The sequence below is a fragment of the Natator depressus genome, chromosome 4, assembly GCF_965152275.1.
Source record: "Natator depressus isolate rNatDep1 chromosome 4, rNatDep2.hap1, whole genome shotgun sequence".
Classification (NCBI taxonomy): Eukaryota; Metazoa; Chordata; order Testudines; family Cheloniidae; genus Natator; species Natator depressus.
This window is the reverse complement of record NC_134237.1, coordinates 29,176,749-29,191,113: the sequence shown is the minus strand read 5'-3', so window position 1 is coordinate 29,191,113 and position 14,365 is coordinate 29,176,749. Positions and strand designations below refer to the sequence as shown.

At 42.1% G+C, this 14,365-nt stretch overlaps 1 protein-coding gene across 2 annotated transcripts in view; it reads right to left on the bottom strand.

The window, feature by feature from the left end:
- The window catches only part of NFKB1 (nuclear factor kappa B subunit 1), a 94,786-nt gene extending 81,406 nt beyond the window's left edge, over positions 1-13,380 (bottom strand). Inside the window, exon 1 of one of the 2 annotated variants that reach the window (XM_074950683.1) lies at positions 13,076-13,380. The gene's annotated coding sequence lies outside the window, so the exon portion shown is untranslated. Of the gene's footprint in view, positions 1-12,827 lie in introns of both variants that reach the window. The other variant, XM_074950682.1, reaches the window with a different exon arrangement.
- Between the last annotated feature and the right edge of the window lie 985 nt (positions 13,381-14,365).

Here is a 14,365-nt window from a genome sequence, read left to right as displayed (position 1 = left end):
CATGACACGGGTCTTGCTGGAAACATGTATATAGCAAATATGTACTAATGAATTGGGAAATCCAAACAGGAAGTAAAGACATGAAAAAAAAAGTATGATCCAAAAGTTATTTATAGAAGTTAAAACAAAAACTAATTTTAGATTTATTCCCAGAGATCTACCTATTCATGTTTTGAAGCGTAAATTATGAGTAAGACTCATACTTCAATGGGGCCTGAAACCACAGAAAAAACCCCCAGACAACATATGCTTCATTTATCCCACCCTGCAAGAATGGATATGGTCGAAAGGTCTCTGCTTTTAGTCTATGCAGTTTGAGTACAAATGGTCTAAGTGTTCTTGAGAACTCAGTTTTTAAAGATCAAAGAAAAACAGTGCCAATAACATCCCTGTAACACCTTCTAGGGCTTTTACATCTAAAGCCTAGTCACGTGAAGAGTGATAGTTGGTGAAAACATTTTAAGCAGCTACTGATCTCTCTTCTCAAATTTTCTGTGCCACCTAAACTACATTAAAACAGTCAATTACAAGCTAACATGACGCTGACAGCCTCTTCAGAGAACATACATGCCAACCCTCCCTGTTTAGAAGGGTTTCTTGCTATTTTATTTTAGAAACTCCTAGGCCAAGATATTTAAATTCAGTCCAATAGATATGTCCTATTGAATTTAATAGAGATTAAACTAATAGGGATCTCTAGAAATTAAGTAAAATTCTATAAAGGTTACTCTGAAAATTTATGTAACTGAATAGAGAATGTCTCCTTCATATACACTTTGTAAAAGATAATACCTCTGCAACAGAATTATTCAGATGGTTTATTAAAAGTTCTATGGGAAGGATATCTACCTCTATTAAATCCCCCAACACATTTACAGAACACCTTGTTTTTCTCTCCTGATATTGGTGTGTTTAAGAACACCCTCTTCTTTCAGAAAGGGGAATCTAGAAAGTAAATACAGCATAATGACAAACAACTCCCACCCTCAACTGGCTGGAAATCCTGAAAGAACAGCTCCTGCTGCAAGTTTTCTAGCCAGGGATGCTCACACACGTGTGTGTCAATTCTATTTTCTATTCAAATGTGTTTGTCCTTCCCTAGTATTTACATATAAAAAAGGTTTTCCAAATAAAAACGTGTAAACCAACAGCTGCTGTAGATAAACCATCATTACTAATCCTGTTAGCAGGTTTCTTTTGCTTACTCAAAATAAGGAAAAACAGGGAATGGGGAGCTGAACTGAAGTCATATTTCACTATTTCACAAGAGTGATACCAGAAATATATATCATGTTGTACTACATCACAGCTACAAAATATGGCAGGCTTTCTGTTTGCTTATAGATGACTGTGGTTTTGGAGATATGCCCATTGGTGTTGCAGGCTTAGAAATTCTAGTGGTGAATTCTGCAGATACAAATGATAATTGTTGTACTACATAATCCTCACACAATACTTCATCCTGTATCTCTTCCTCCTCCACTAGGACTTCCTCTTCACCCTATTTTCTGTAACCTCAGTATCATCCTTAGTCCTAATTTTTCTCTACCGATACATAATCCACGTCTGTATACAGTAAACTGTTTTATTTCAGTGTAGGAAACCTGGGTTCTATTCCCAGCTCTGCCTCTGGCAGATTGGGGGATCTTAAACAAGTCACTTCACTGCTCTGCGCCACAGTTTGCCCATCTGTGAAACAGGGATAATGATACCGACCTTCTTTGTAAAGTGCTTTAAGATCTACTGATAAGAAGCACATCATATTATTGTATGCACAAAGCCTCAGGCCTTCTAAACTCCTGGAGAGGATACTCATAGGGCAAGATAGGTCATCAACATAATGTACAACAGCTACACAGAGGGACCTGCTTTTTGTAGTTTTAACCATGTCTGGCCTTTAGCTCACTGTAAAACTTTTAGACTGTATCTACACAAGGCTTTTTGCTGAAAAAATTCCCTTTGCTAACATTGGTGCAGCTCCATGAGTGGGACCACCAGTGGAAACACTAGCGCAGGCAGAGCTCCACGCAGTCGCTGGCATTTTAAAGACCATGTTGTCTAAACCTGCTTAAAGCAGGTATTTACAACAAAGAGGTATAATCGCTGGCAGCTACCTGTGTCTTGCACTCCCATCATTGCTACCACGGATGGAGCTGCACTAATGGGAAATTATTCAGGGAAAAAAAAAAAAGTCTGTTGCAGAGAAGGTTTCACTGTGGCAGTCATTTTGTTTCCACAGGTATCCCACTACCTATTTGGTTTGTATTAGTCCTAATACCTGGCAGTATTACCTAATACCTAGGTAACGGCAGAATAAGATGTGATCATTAAGGTAAACTATTGTTCTGAGGAATGGCTTTGGAAATACTGGGAATTTGAAAGTTGCATGCACACTCACCAGTATGGCATGCATAATTACACATTTTATATGTACACCTAACTGCTACTGTTACAAGTGAGACCCCCTAAATTATTATAACTGAAAGAGATTAGATGTAAAATTATTTTCCTCAATTTTTAGGTTTGTTTGCTCTTAACATCATTTTGTATACAGTCAACTTCACTGTTACACTCATCGTATGACTGGATCTTTTATACAGCAAGAGGGGAAAGAACATTTTAAAACACATGAAAGGTGTTTATAAAAATCACAAAAATTGACGGGGGTCTCTGAGGCAGCTGAAACATGTGAAAATACATTACAGAAACTGCTTAAATCTCAACTTGACATCATCCTTTTAATCTCTTAGCAGATCCTTTCCTTTTTTACATATTACTAATGTCTTTTTCCCCCTCTGTGACTTCAGTACTGGGTGTGTTTGAGATTTTTTTAAAAGAGTGTTATACTGAATGTACAGTTTTAGACATGCTATTGAAAAGAAAACATGTTAAAAATAGTTGCATATTACTGTATCACAGAGAGGCAGCCTTCTCCAGTGCTGTTAAGGGGCTGCAGAATTTAAATTGCTACATTTCTCCAGCCACTAACAAATCTGTAGATCGTCTAATTTTTTTTACGTCAACCCAGAATGATGACATTGTACGCTGGTTTTTCTACTAACACAGTCTTTGTTATTTGCTATGGCTAATTATGATTTTCTGTTTGATGGGACTCAGGAGGTTTTGGCCTTGTGTATCTTAAAACTGATACAATTTCAGATGAAAATGATTTTTCCTCTTGATTTGGGATCTTAGATAATATTTTAGTTCTTTTTAAACAATAATTTTACACTCCATCTTAAAAATTCTTTCAGCAAAGGATGCATTACCAGCCATCAAGGATGTCTACCCACAGAATCTGCATAGAATTATAGCCTACAGAAAGTCTGTGAGTGCTTGTGACAATAAAATGATGAACAAAGACTAGGGGACACATTTTCAAATGTGCTCAACACCCACAACTACTCTCAACAGAAGTTTCTGGATGCTGAGCACTTTTGAAAATATGGCCACTTAATATCGTACCTGAAGTGGGAGCTGAAATCTTATGAAAATGTAGACACTTTTTAAAAAATCTAAATGAGCTCAACTGGATGCTGACTGAGCTCTTTTGAAAATATGGCCATAGATTTTCTACAAGAAACAATTACTTCATTGAGCTAAACATTTGATAGCATGGGGAAATTTATCAGACAAACAGTAATAATACTGTGGGAATGGCTGTCTTATCTGTATAATTAATCCATGTACAATACAACCAAACTTTTTGCTGCCTTTAAGGTTTAAGACAGGTTGGGAATAATCTGCATAAAAGTTGCAGAATATGCTCCACCATTGAGCCTAATAAGGTTAATTGCCCCGATATTGTGCGACTGATGCCAACTGTTTAAGATAAAATTTGTAAATAATAACTGGCACTAAATGTAATGTGAAAATCAGCGAGGAATATGTAGTTCTTGTAACTTACACCTGTGTTTTGCTTTGTTCCTGCAGAATGGGCAGTGTTCCCTCATTAATCTTACTTCACTGTGCATCCCTGGAAACCTAATGACTTTCCTTACTAAGGGGACTTCTAGATTATGACTAGCACTTAGGGAAGGAATAAAAAATGAAGTAGTGACTTAATGACAGATAGCGATATGTTAATATTTGCTCTACACACATAAATTGTGCTTCAAGCATATTGATCCTGAGTAAAATAAGAAAAAGAACGGCCACATGGATCAGACCAAAGGTCCATCTATCCCAATATCTGTCTTCTGACAGTAGCCAATGCCAGGTGCTTTAGAGGGAATGAACAGAACAGATAATCATCAAGTGATCCATCCCCTGTCACCCATTCCCAGCTTCTGCCAAACAGAAGCTAGGGACACCATCCCTGCCCATCCTGGCTCATAGCCAAAATTGGCATCTGTAGCTCCAGCCCCGGAGTCGGTGCCTATACAAGGAGCTGCACATTAACTTCTGCAGAGCTGCATGTGGCTCTGGAGCCACAGGTTGGCCACCCCCGATCTAGCATATTGCTCCTTAGTTGTCTCTTTTCCAAGCTGAAAAATCCCAGTCTTATTAATTTTTCCTCATATGGAAGCTGTTCCATACCCCTAATCATTTTTGTTGCCCTTTTCTGAACCTTTTCCAATTCTAATATATCTTTTTTGAGACGGGCGACCAAATCTGCATGCCGTATTCAAGATGTGGGTGTACGATGGATTTATATAGAGGCAATATGATATTATCTGTCTTATATCTATCCCTTTCCTAATGATTCCCAAAATTGTTAGCTTTTTTGACTGCCACTGCACACCGAGTGGATGTTTTCAGAGAACTATCCACAGTGGCTCCAAGATCTCTTTCTTGAGTGGTAACAGCTAATTTAGACCCCATCATTTTATATGTATAGTTGGGGATTATGTTTCCAATGTGCACTTCTTGGAAATGTTTCAATGTTTTTGTTAAACAAATTCAGACTAATGAAACTGAAAAAAATAAACAGTTCTCAAACTTGCTACAAAATATGTTCTCAAAATACAAATAAAATATGATGAGAAAACTATTCAGCTTTAACAGCTGTATATCCACTGCAGTGAACTACCTCTAAAAAGTAAGTAATCTGAGTGAGGACTCTGTATGAGCCACCAGGATTTTGGATGATCTATTTTTTGTTAAAAAATCAGGTTTAAAAATATCAGAAGAAATAAAGAAACAATAATTTTGCAGTGGCTTTTAAAAAACCCTTAATTTTTATGTTTGTAATCAGGGCCGGATTTATGGGAATAGCCCTTGCTATTCCCTATTCTATTTGCCTCTCGACCACGGAGCCCCATGACCACAATAGCCCTAGGGCATTGTGGTCATGGGGCTCCGTGGTCGAGAGGCAAGGACGGGGGAAGGTCTGTGGTGCAATATTGCAGAAGGGAGCTTGGGACAATGGGAGGGAGGCAGTGGGGCACAGGGGCAACGGGGAGCCCAGGGAATAGCAAGGGCTAGGGTCGATGGATGGGGAAGCAACAGGGGTGGGAGCCTGCAGGGGCCAGGGGTGACAGGGTGATGGGTGGGGAGTCCAGGAAGGCAGAGGGGGCTGGGGGCCAGAGGTGATATATGTGTAGCTGGGTGGGGAGCCCAGAATTCTAGGCAACTGAGCTTGAGGGCAATGGAGGGGGAGGCAGTGGGCACCAAAATACAAGTTTGCCCAGGGCGCCATTTTCCCTAAGGTCGGCCCTGTTTGTAATTGCATGATATTACAAATTTTTGTAAAACAGTCAAATTGTAACCCAGAAAACATACATACTTCCCCTTCTTCTAAATGAGAATTGCACATGAGTATCCAGAGTCGAACTTGATCATTTACGGCGAATGAATAATTTCTCAAGTAACTAAAAACGAACAAACAAACAAAACAAACCCCCTCCCCCCAACACATTTCTAAGCTCCAACACATTGTCATGCACCACCAGTTGCACTTTCAGTGCAGGCTCTGGAGTGTAATACAGACAGGGTGGGATTCCCCATTTAAACAAGAACACTGACATACATTGTGGAGAGAGGGGGCTCTGGATGTAGCAAGAGCTCCATCAGTTCTTTTTTGTGGTGGTGGCGGCCAGGGATTCTCAATGGCCCTTGTTTGCAAGCTGACACTGAAAATTGGAAGTGCTGACCTTCTGACTGGTCGGTGGTGCAATGTCAATAAGCAAATAACATAGGTAAAACTCAGGACAGCAACGTGAGTTTTAAAAGTCTGGGTTTGGGGAGGCTGAAACCTGTTTTCAAAATGAGATTTGGGAGGTAGAACTCAGGCTGTCTGGGATTTAATTCACATAAAACAAAACACATGACAACAGTCGCTTAGGCCGCAATTGTATGTAGTATAATTCATATTATACAACATAAAATATTTCAAAACCTCACTAGTAAAATTAGAAAATCATTGGAGTACCTCTATTGCTTATTTTGTTTACGTGCCTCAAACTATCCATAGGTCTGTGAGAGGCAAGAAATCTGATTTTAAAGAACATCATCCTACCTACGGCCTCATCTGTTCTTCAACCTTTGAAATACCAATAGGAGTCACTCGCTGGATTGAAGCTGATAGGTGCCTAAATCCTTTTGTGAATGTATCCCTAACTGCCATGGTAGGTGCCTAAATCCCAGAATCAGGCTCCACTGGGATTCACAAAACCCCCACTCAGCTGCCTCCCACACCTTGTTAGTGCTTAGAAAAAGCACTCACCGCCTACATTTGTGCAGTAAAAGTTTCCAAGGAACTATGTTTCAGCCTCTGGGCATGCACACCGCAGCTCCATGCCAGTTTATGGAGGCCTCAGGCCCAGATTGATTCACAAACTGGATGAAGATAGGCATTCCTCCACCTAACTTGCCTGCAGGGCCCCAGTGAACGTGTTCAGACCTTGTCTACTGGATTGGGGCCCCAGTAGGTGAACTCACACAAAATGGGGAAGGGGGAGGGTAAGAAAGAGGACCACCCTCATAACTTTTAGCCCAGTGGTTAGGATACTCACGTGGGATGTGGGAGATCCCCAGTTCAAGTCCACCCTCCACATAAGGGGAGAAGGGATTTGAACTGGGCTTTGCCACCGTCAAGTAACTGCCCTAACCACTGAGCTACAGGATATTCTGAAGGGGTGGGGGGAGTCCCTCAATCTCTCCTGTTGAAGCTATTCCATTGTGAGTAATAAAAAAAGTCACTGCAGCAGGGGGACTGGATCCTAGCTCTCCCAGGTGAGTGCTCTAATCACCAGGTTACCGTCCTTCTCACGTTTGCACACACTCTCTCTTGCCCAATGATTCTTTCATTATTTAATCCAAAGTGGGACAGCTTCAACAGGAGAGACTAAGGGAGACCCACATCAGAATATCCCTTAGTCCAGTGGTTAGAGCATTCGCTTGAGAGAGGTTCTGAAGAGAGATTTGCCACCTTTCTCCCCATCAGGACGAGGGATCTGAAATGGGGGGCATGGAGGGAAGTCTTCTTCATCTTGCGTGAGTACCCTATCCACTGGTCTAAAGGTTAAAAGGGAGGTCTCTCCCTCTGGTCCCTGGCATCTTGCTAAAACAGCATAGGAGGCTAACCTGAGGACAAGACTGGCAGCTAGGAATCTCAATGAGAGGGAGATATATCCCTGCAGCCTGGTTTTAGGCACCCATCTCCAAGAGAGAAGCAGGGCTTAGCACACACCCCTTGACGTGGCATCTCCCCCTAGGTAAATTAGACAACGAGCCACCCAGCGTGCTGGCTTCTGCATAATCCCATTCTGAGGCACCCATCTCTCCCCATTAATTGTACAGGGAACCTCAGTGCCTAACCTAGTAATTTTCTAGGTGCCTAAAAATTAGGCATGGTAATGCTCAGCCTTACCACATGTACATTTCTTTGTTAGTCTAGCCCACAGTGTTTTACCTTAACTAATTCTGGGCCTTACAACAGGAAGAATTTAATTAATTTGATGCTGGATTTCACTGGTGCTCAGTCTGACAGTGTAGCTCGAACTAATCTAGAGATTTTACTTATAAAATGGGACGGAGACAGAATAATTCAGAAACACGCCGGTTTAGTCCTTGGCCTCTCAGATGAAATTGTCAACGAAGACAGACCCTGATTTAACAAGGTACTTAACCACATGCTTGAAATAAAGATGGGGTGGTCCCATGGATTTCAATGGAACTACTCATGTGCTTAAAACTAGGCACGTGCTTAAGTACCTTTTGGAAATGAGGACATAATTACTGAGACAATATTGGACAATAAGTAAGTCCAACATTGGACTAACTTCATAATTAGTGACTGTTGTGATTATGATTTTGGCAAGGCAGAAATTTTTCTAAGCCTATCACACAGTCCACATAATGGCCATCATATGGGAACTTTAAGGGCTGGGGCTGAAAGTGACCTAGAGTTGAGTGTCTAAACTCTTTTTCCCTTTTTTAAAAATAATTAACTCCACTATTTTCACCTTTGGAGCAGGAATCCCCTGCAGGATAAATCCATCAGTAAATTGACAGAAAGTTGTTTGGAAATGTTCTTGCTTGCTAACTGAGTAAATAAGATTCTCTCTCCCTTCAAGATACTTTTAAATGTAAATGTATAGCTGGGAAACAACAGTGATCTATAAGGCAGGAATGTTTTGTTCAGATTAATTTATTTTCTCAAGTGGTCTCTCACGACACATGATCGTCTGATAAAACAGTGTGTCCAAAGATCACAGAGGTTTCTGAGCCATAGTTTCTCTTGGCACAAAAAGCTAACAATAAATTAATAAAAACATTCATTTCTCAGTTACATCTTTTCAACCTCTGAGTCAGTGGGGTAGGATATGTGTGTAACTAAAAGGGAAAACTTGGTTCCATAAATTAGCCTATGAATTTTAATAATTATAACAACATACTCCATAACCCTCATACACAGAAAGGGCTGCCAATTTGGTTCCGATGCTCCTAGAACAGGTCCACTGTACATAAGAAACACCATACATGGGGTCCTACAATTGAAGGGCATTTTCTGGGTTAGCTCATGGAGCATTATATATGTAGCAGCATACGGAAAGCAAAAAAGGACAAAGCAACACTGATTAGAAAGGGGAACTTGATTTTTCATGAAAATTCCAATAGTTACGAAGTGTTGAGTTTGTGATGTAGTGATGCTTCCCTATAGATATCTATTGCTAAGCATTACTGAAATCACATAGTTTCAGCCAAATAAGAGTAATAAATCAAGCTTAAAGAAAAATACCTAAAATCATTGTGAAACTACATATATATAATTGTAAGAAGTAGGAAATGTTTAAAAGATGGTACTAAATTAACCAGCGCTCTCCATTTCCCCCCCCCCCCCCCCCGTCCCCCTCATCAATCCTTCCTCATTTTCCTTTTCAATCACAAGTACTTTTTTCCAGGGCATTTTTCACTGTGCAAAACAGCTTCAAAATTCACCGAAGGATTGAGATAACCCAGGGTTCCCTGTCAGTCACAAAATTACTTCACTGAGGAAGTCAGTATTTTTTAGACCTACACAACTCCACACCAAAATGAAACCAAATCATTCTCAGTTTCATAATGTTAACTCTCTCCAGCACCTATTGACTAGTTATTAATGAAACTAATTTAATTTTGTGATGACTTTTTTTGTTAATGTAAATTTCTTCCATTAAAAGGGATATGGGGGGTGGGAGGGGTCTGGGCAGGAAGGGGAAAGAAAAGCTTTCCACCTGTTAAAATCAATACTACAGTCTGAAATTATTCACAATTCTTGCAGACACTTTACCAAAGCTAGTTCTTAGAAGGCTAAATAAAAATTCAAGTGTATAAATGTTGTGGACAGATCCTTTGCTAGTGTGCATATCATAGCTCTGGGAGCGCCATTTCAGAAATATTTGGGCGGGGGGGCAGGAGGAAGTTGTGTTTCGGTATATATAACATTATATGTTATTATATTGTAGCCTGAAAAGTCGCGGGGGGGGGGGGGGGAATACAGGAAAGTGGGGGAGAGGAAGTAGAAGACATAATGGAGCATATAGCCCTATGAAAAGTCTGGGTGGGGGGCAAACTAAGGTCGGGGCAAGGCACTGCCCCCTCCCCCCTTTGCCCCATAGCTTGAATGTCAGTGTATCACAGAACTATGACAATTTACACCATCTGAAGAACCACATTTGAGTCTTTAAATAGCATATTGTTTTTGCATTTTAGCAACTCAATTATTGCTCATTAATTGATATAGATGACAAAATACTGCAAAACCCCCCTCCCCCCAAATCAGCAATAGTTTCCTTTCTTCAAATGACAGAAGTGTGGCTCTAAACCAGAAAAAAAACAAAAAAACCCAACCCCTTCTTTGGCTAGCAGAATATTTAGAAAAGTAAACAAATTCACAGTAAACTGCAAATAAGTTCCAGAATTCAAAATGAAACAGCTGGTCACATTATTCACTCATTACATCAGTTTTGTGGAGTAACACTGCTACAAATCTGGTGTACTGGAGTGGAGCATCAAACCCTTTACTACTGCTTTGATTTTTCTTCTTCAGAAGAGAAAGAGAGGGAAAAAAGGACTTAAATTTGTCAATTTATGTTATCTATATTTTCCTCTCAAACTTTTCATTTTAGCAAGTGTGTATAAGTTTTTGCAAGGACTAGTGCCTTTTAAAATTTACCATTTTTAACTGAAAACTGAAATGTATCGTTAAACCAATAGCAATGCTTAATTCATAAAACCACAATCCTGCAAACTCTTACATGCATAATTAATTTCACTTGTCTGAATAATACATGATCATATACAGAAGCATTTGGGGGATCAGGGCACATAATGTAATTCATCTTAATGCAGACTCCATTTTGTATGTAAGTTTCAGAAACTATTTCCTATTTTTTGTTCACGTGAAGTGAGTAACTTAAAAATGCTCATTCATTCATGTCAACAAATGCCACTCAAATAAAAAATAATGGAGAGCTGAATCCTCTTATTTTTTAGGGTCAAATGTAACAAACAATTAAATAGCTATTATTTTCCATCCATGATTATTTCATTTTCATTATTTAGTACTGAAGATCCCATTTACTGCTTTTGAAATTATTTAAATTAGCTGCAGTATTCCCTATACTTAGAATGGAATTATTGAAAATATCTGAAATAATGCTTACACCAGTCATATTGGTAAGTGACTAGTTTTTAAGGGAATCCAAACAATGCAATGTAGTAGAAACTGTGATTTTTCTTTCAGATGAAGTAGGAATTTCACATGTAAAATCAAAGGGACATTTGAAAAATCACTGTATTTTCAGACTGAAATTCTGTGTCTCCTCTAGTTACAAGTAACCCCTACAAAGTTAAAAAATAATTCTCCCCCTTTCCTTTTTCAGTTTGTTTCTTTTGTGGACTTGAAAGCACTTTATGCACAGTGAGTTTCTCCCTAGCTTACAAACCTTTACAAACTATAACAAAAGAGTAGAAAAACCATATACATTTTTTATTTGCAGTATTCTTTACGAAGAAATATCACAGCATGAAATTTAAAGTGTGCACTAACAGAAACTGGAATTTTTGAATTTGCATAATTGGAAAAAAAAATCAAGTGGACAGTCACCCTTTAAGGAAAATCCACAACACAGTCATTCACAATAAGTCATTCATTTACTGAAAGACTAGTTAAGTGACCAGTAACACTTCATTTCTGGTCCAATGACTCCATAAATCGATGGAGGAGGGAGATAGGGAAGGGGGTAAATCAATCATATTGACAGGTTCTCATATACAGGTAAGACACTGCCCTTACAAGCAATGAGGTTTTCAGAATAAGAAACACACCACACTTAAGCTCTCATTTTGTAAACTCACCTAAGGTTCAGTACATTACATTACTGTAGAGTGTCCCAAGCCATATGTGCTCCTAGCAGGCAGCACCTGCTGGACACCTATTGCTTTGGACCTGCTCAGATTATTTTAACAATAATTCCCCATTTTTTCCTCCTTTGTTTGCTTTTAAAGCTAATACTAATGAATCTGGATATACCCTGGAGAAATAGCTCTACGCCGTTTACTGTATATCAGTCTTTTGGATGAGAACTTAAAAACATTATAGGAGTACTTGTGGCACCTTAGAGACTAACAAATTTATTGAGCATAAGCTTTTGTGGGCTACAGCCCACTTCATCAGATGCATAGAATGGAACATATAGTAAGAAGATTTATATACATACAGAGAACATGAAAAGGTGGAAGTTGCCATACCAACTCTAAGAGGCTAATTAATTAAGATGAGCTATTATCACCAGGAGAAAAAAACACTTTTGTAGTGATAATCAAGATGGCCCATTTCAGACAGTTGACAAGCAGCTGTGAGGATACTTAACATGTCCAACTCTGTCCACATATCTATTCAAGTGACAACATCATAGGACCTAATCACATCAGCCACGCCATCAAGGGCTCGTTCACCTGCACATCTACCAATGTGATATATGCCATCATGTGCCAGCAATGCCCCTCTGCCATGTACATTGGCCAAACCGGACAGTCTCTATGCAAAAGAATAAATGGACACAAATCTGACATCAGGAATCATAACACTCAAAAACCAGTAGGAGAACACTTCAACCTCTCTGGTCACTCAGTAACAGACTTAAAGGTGGCAATTTTGCAACAGAAAAACTCAAGAATAGACTCTAAAGAGAAACTGCTGAACTTGAATTAATTTGCAAACTAGATACCATTAACTTGGTCTTGAATAGAGACTGGGAGTGGCTGGGTCATTACACAAATTGAATCTATTTCCCCATGTTAAGTATCCTCACACCTTCTCGTCAACCCCTTCCCCCCCCCCCGATCAGTTTCTTTTACATTACAAATCCCGCCAGGCCAAAACCTGCTGTCAGCTGTACCAGCGTCAATCCGGAGTTACTCCGCAGCGGCACCGGTTAAAAGGAGCGCAGCACTCTCCCGGCAGCAGTTGACGGGTGTGAAGCTCATCCCCCTTCACACGCATGACGGACGGACGGGCGGGCAGCCCGAACAGGAATGAGGAAGTGAAGCAGCTGGTGAAGGTGAATGTTTAAAAAGGCACCAGAGCAAGCGCCCGGGCGGCTCTAGCCCAGGCGGACAAAGACCTGACATTGATGTATGTGCTCACCCTCACGCGGGAGCGTACTCCGGCTCGGCCCCGCTCCTCCTCCAGGCTGGCCGCACTCCGGTACGTCGGCAGGGGGTGAGCCCCGCTCGGGGCAGCAGCTCAGCCTTGCACGTCGCTTGCCGCCGCCGCCGCCTTTTGCAAGAGTCAGCGCGGCGCCATGTAAACCAGGCTGCGAAGCGGAGCGGCCGGCGGGAGCAGCCGCCTCGTCCTCCTCCCCTGCAGCCCCAGCGCAGCGGGGATTTTCCCCCGTGTTCTGGAGAGCGGCCCGGGCGGCTCCGTCCCACAGACCTGTCAGCAGCTGCCCTTTCGCAGCGAGTTACCTCCCCTCTCCCTCCCCTGCCGCTGCTGCTCTCACTTCCTTCCTGGCTGGAAATTCCCACTGACGTTTCGAGAGCGAGAGAGAAGCGGAGGCCGCCGCGGAAGGGTGGGGAGGCTGCACACGAGAGAGGCGCTCCAAAGGCGGAGCAGCTCCCGGGATGCCTGCGGGGGCAGCGGGTAGCGCGGCCTAGTGCTGCGGCAGGGCCCTGCTCTGAGACCCGCTGTGGCGAGGATTCGAGTTGGGGAAGATTTAAAAAAAAAAAAACCCGTCAGCGTTATTGTTAATTATTTATATGCTAGTAGCAGCCAGAGACCCCCAATCAGGTCCGTGGCCTAGTGTGCTGTACAGGGGAGATACACACTGGGGAGGGGCAGTCTCACCTCTGAAGAGCTCACCCTATTCCTTAGTGAAATCCACGCAGCGAAATCCTCTCCCACCTCTGAGAGAAAAGGGACTGTAACACCCCCCCCCGCCGCCCCTCCCAATTCTCTCCCACCCAGGGCCGGATTAATGTAGGGGCTGCAGCCCAGGGCCTCGGGCTAAGGGGGCCCCCGCGGGCCAGATGTGGCCCGCTGCTTCCTTTCATCAGGGCCGTGGCAAGTCTCCACGCCACGGGCAAGACACTGGTCCCTGAACGTTGGTGCTCCCCCTGGGCCTAGAGCTGCAAGTGCTGGCTCGCCAATGTGTCCCTGCAGGCCATAGGTGAGGGGCATTCAGGGAATCAATGCGTGCTGCCCCCAGAGCCGGCTCCACTGGTACCCCGGCCAATGGGAGCTGTAGGGCGGTGCCTGCATGCACAGGCAGCGTGCACCATGCAGAGCGGCCTGGCCCCTCTGCCTAGGGGCTAGACATGCTGACCACCTCAGGGAGCAGAGCAGGCAGGGATCCTGCCTTAGCCCTGCTGCGCTGCCGACCGGGAGCCCTCAGAGGTGAGCACCTCGCTGTCAGAGCCTGCCCCCCAATCCCCTGCC